Below are 4033 nucleotides of genomic sequence, written 5' to 3'. Positions count from 1 at the left end.
CGTTAGCAAGCTGGTTCGCTAGCCCTTATCTGTGCTGTAATGGTGTAATGCATTAAATATATATAATAGTCAGACTTAACTTCACCATTTCAGAAATTTCAACTTTGTTTTTTGATTTGAAAAGCTTGAACATTTTTCAGCTAGTAACAGTAATTCAATTTAAAACTTCACTGACATCAAGTGATCTTTAGGTGTCTCGTTAGTTCATTCAAATTTCCCAAAAAAGCCAATTGTTAACTCTGTGTGATTCCACTTGGTTCACAACTGATGTAGTTTACATTATCATATTGTTTTTTAATTGTATTTTTTTTAAATACTGTTTTAGTTTTTGCTAATGTATGCTTTGTGTTTAACTCTGCTGTCATTCCAGACCCTGCCACCCCATCTGCCTGCCCTCTCATCAGTAGATTCACTTCACCTGCTCATCCTCCCCACTCACCTGTTTTCCATTCCCTCATTAGCTCCCTGGTCACTTCCACTAGCCTTTTGACAGATTGTCTTTGTACTTTATACCTTAGCTGCTAGAATTTAGTTTGTTGTTCTACACCTACCTAGTTTTGACCCAGTTTGTGTATTTTGCCTCAGCCTGACCCCCTTTGGACTGTTGCCTGCCTGGAGTTTTACATCCTTAGTAAGTAAAGACTCTTTGCTTTGACCTTTGCCATGTGAGTTGCGCTCTATGGTCCTTTGTCTCTGAATTGTAACAGAGGCAAAGGCAGAGTAATAATTCAAAAACAAATTGCATTAACAACATTCTCTCTAATATCTCGTAAATTGCCCAGGCGCAGTTCTTCAAATTGTGAAAGAGCTTGGTTTATCTGTGTTTTAAGCCCCCAACATCTCCTTCCAGGCAGCGCTACCTGGAAGGCACTAGGATTAGGCAGGGTTAGGGTTAGGGTTAGGGTTAGGTGCCTTGAAGTCTGTGGTCACAGCGCTGCCTGGAAGGAGATGTTGGGGGCTTTAAACACCATAGAGCAAGAGCTTGGCTCAGGATTTTTAAATACTAGTTGTAAAACCCTAAAATAACAGAATAGACATTTGAAGTAAGTTAGTTATATTGTTCCTAAATTACAGTTGGTTTTTACTGTTCATGATTTCAGTTAGCAACTGCTCTGGAGTTTCTGAAGAGCATATGATTCCTTAATGCAGCTCTTAAGCCTGATAACCTCATGATGGTGGACCATTAACGGCAGCCATTGAGAGTGAGTCATCGACTTCGGCTTAGCGTGCAACAATTCTGAGCTATGGACGGGTGCCACTCTTCAGACCCGATGGTACAGGTAAGTAACTTACAGCCTGTATGGGACAGCTGTGTCATTAAGGCTATCAAACAAATAGAACCCGGCAGTCTTGCATCTTAAGTTTTTAAACTGTATATTTAAGAAACTGGAAGTAAGCAGGTGTTTACTTAATAAGCAAGTCTTTATAACCCCAGTAATGTGTTTATGTTGCTTGTCTAAGATTCCAGAGGTCCTGCTGGGAACTCAGTTCAACAGGGCTGCATTGCTGTTGAAATGCTTTTTTAAAAAGCGTTGAAGACAGGTTTTATTTTTTTTAATTTGCATGTCTCACCCAACAGATCCACTCTCATTTTTGTATCTATGCAGCTGTCTGCACTGGCTCCGTGGAGAAGTCTCAGCCCGTCCCATGGGCGTAAACGCAACCTGAAGCATTTATTTACGCTTCAAGTCTATTTCTTTTTTTGTCAATACATCGGTAAAGGCAGGTTGGTTGGGTGTGTGTGTTTAGGTTTTTATCCAGCAAAGTTTTTTATCAGCCGACAAGCGAAAGAACAAGCAAGGCCCTCTGCTCGTGTGAGTAATGTTACATCCTGGTACGAAACACAGAAGCATTGTAGCTTCAGGGAGACGTCACTCATGCGAGACATCAACTCAAGACTTAAAATGACTCTTCTGCAGAAAGTCATACAGACTTATGTCCAGCTTCTCAAACGCACAATAATAACGTCTATCATAGGTAAAGGAGTCGTTCCAACTGACGATGTTAAACTTGTCTGAGCCAAGCTCTTGCTCAATGGTGTTTAAAGCCCCTAACGTCTCCTTCCAGGCAACGCTGTGACCGCTGACTTCAAGGCACCTAACCCTAACACTCATCACTCAAGTGTGTAGTCTTTCTAATTATGTATTTTCAGTCTTATGAGTTAAATACCGCCTAATTAGTTATTTTGTAACTTCAGCTGAAATTGGCTAGAGACACTCGGTTGCTATATGACAACAATGGCTTTAAGACGAGTCTTGAGCAGAAAGCAGAGCAGTAGCCTAACGTTAATCAAAACGTAATTTTCATGTATCAAACTGTGAAATATATTTGTGTAATATGTCAACTGGGTGAATAGAATCCTAAATGTTACAAAAATCCATCTTTTTTTTCAGACTCGTAGTATTGTGTGACAAAAAGAACGCAACAACCCGCGGTTATTCATTTTTTGACATGGATGTAACGTCACACTCAAGCTACTACTCGCGATTACAAGACAAAAAGAACGCACCATAAGTTTGACTCAGTGATTTGGTTCTCTTCCAGTGTGAAAATGTGCGTGGAGCTGATGAGTATCTGTCAGCGGCTGAGCTCTCATGGTGGCTAGGATGTGGCTATGGAAATCTTCAACATCGCTGCCAGCCCGCCCTAATGCCCTGACGATTCAAACTATTTTCTGATTGACGTGGAAGCCCAGACACCACCCCGGCTAAGAAACTGAGGAATGAATAGCTGGATGCAGGGAAGACGGGTGTGCAAATGAGCCTGCAAAAGTCACCTCTGCACAAAAGAAGATGGAAGCTGATCCATCCATGACCTCAGATGGCAACTCCCCAGCAAAGAGGAGTATTAAACTTAACTTATTAAACTGGAAAAAGTGCCGAAGGCTCTAAATAACCTAAAGTTTTCAGTTACTGAAATGAACGACACAGCGCAAATGGCTGGACTATTGGGTGGAAGCGTGAAAATATTTTTCCTAAAAATAGATTTGCAAAATAGCACATTCTACACAACTAACAGTATATCGGTTGTATGTTGGTTCAAGCTGTTAAGCTAACTGGCTTTTTATGGACCGATGTTGAGCGTCCGTCGGCCTAGTGTCCGCAACGTCGCTACTCGTCAACCCTCCTCGTCCAACTGGCGTTGGAGATGCTGGGAGAGAAGATGGGTCCAAAAGAGGAGCGATGGACAAGCTGGAGGTGTCATGGTTTTGGGTTTGAGTTCTGTTGGTTTTGAGGTTCTGTTCTTGTTTCCTGTTTTTGTTGTGTATTTGTTCTGTTTTCTGTTGTAGCCCGTGTTTCCTCCCTTGTCTTGTCTAGCTGTAGTTCCGGTCTTGTTTTCCCGTGTGTCTGTATGTTCGGTTTCCTGTTTTATTTTGACGGTCTGGTTTTCTGTCTTGTTTACTTCCTGTCTTTGGTTTTCCCTCCTTTGTGATTGCCCTAATGTGTTTCACCTGTTTCCCAGCCTCGTCACCTCTTGTTTCCTCGTTACCCTGTGTATTTAGTCTTTGTCTTCCCCCTGTTCTGTGTCAGATCATTGCACTGTTTCGGTTTGGATTGTTTGAGTCTTGTCGCCAGTTTATGTTCCTGTGTGTTTGCCTTAGTGTTCCGGTGTTCCCATTTGTGTCTTGGACTTCTTTTTGGATTTGCCTTTTTGCCTGCTGCGTTCTGGACTTCCTTTGTTGTTTTGTACTTTGTTTTACTGGTCGAATAAAACCTCGTCACCTACTTATTCCTGCCTGCCTGCTCTCTGCCTTTGGGTCCACCATTCCCTGCTGAACCTGACAGGAGGAAGCAGGTGACGGGAGAACAGAGGAAAAGAGAAACTGAAGTAAAAGATCTCAGGACCACTCTGACCAGGAATAGCCTACTCTCCCTCCATGGCTGTGGGACAGAGAAGCAGCTTGAGGCTTTGTTCTTTCTTCCTATAGCCTGTCCGAATAATAAACCAGCTCCCTTTTGAAAAGTCATAAGTGTGTAAAATGAAATTTATGAGTCTAATAACAATGCACGGCGTCATTTGAATAATTTCCTCC

At 42.1% G+C, this 4033-nt stretch overlaps 1 long non-coding RNA gene across 2 annotated transcripts; it reads left to right on the top strand.

Moving 5' to 3' along the window:
• The first annotated feature begins 410 nt into the window (after window positions 1-410).
• On the top strand, window positions 411-3729 carry LOC114572225 (uncharacterized). Of its 2 annotated transcripts, XR_003694743.1 has the most exons (4): window positions 411-631; window positions 1101-1280; window positions 2068-2121; window positions 2545-3729. It is a non-coding gene; the product is annotated as an uncharacterized LOC114572225 (long non-coding RNA). The 2 variants fall into 2 exon arrangements; XR_003694742.1 differs by lacking the exon at window positions 2068-2121 and having other exon boundaries at window positions 423-631.
• The last annotated feature ends 304 nt before the right edge of the window (window positions 3730-4033 follow it).

Source organism: Perca flavescens, chromosome 17, assembly GCF_004354835.1.
Source record: "Perca flavescens isolate YP-PL-M2 chromosome 17, PFLA_1.0, whole genome shotgun sequence".
In the NCBI taxonomy this organism is placed as follows: domain Eukaryota; kingdom Metazoa; phylum Chordata; class Actinopteri; order Perciformes; family Percidae; genus Perca; species Perca flavescens.
Note: the sequence above shows the minus strand (reverse complement) of the source record. Positions and strands in the feature narration are given on the sequence as shown.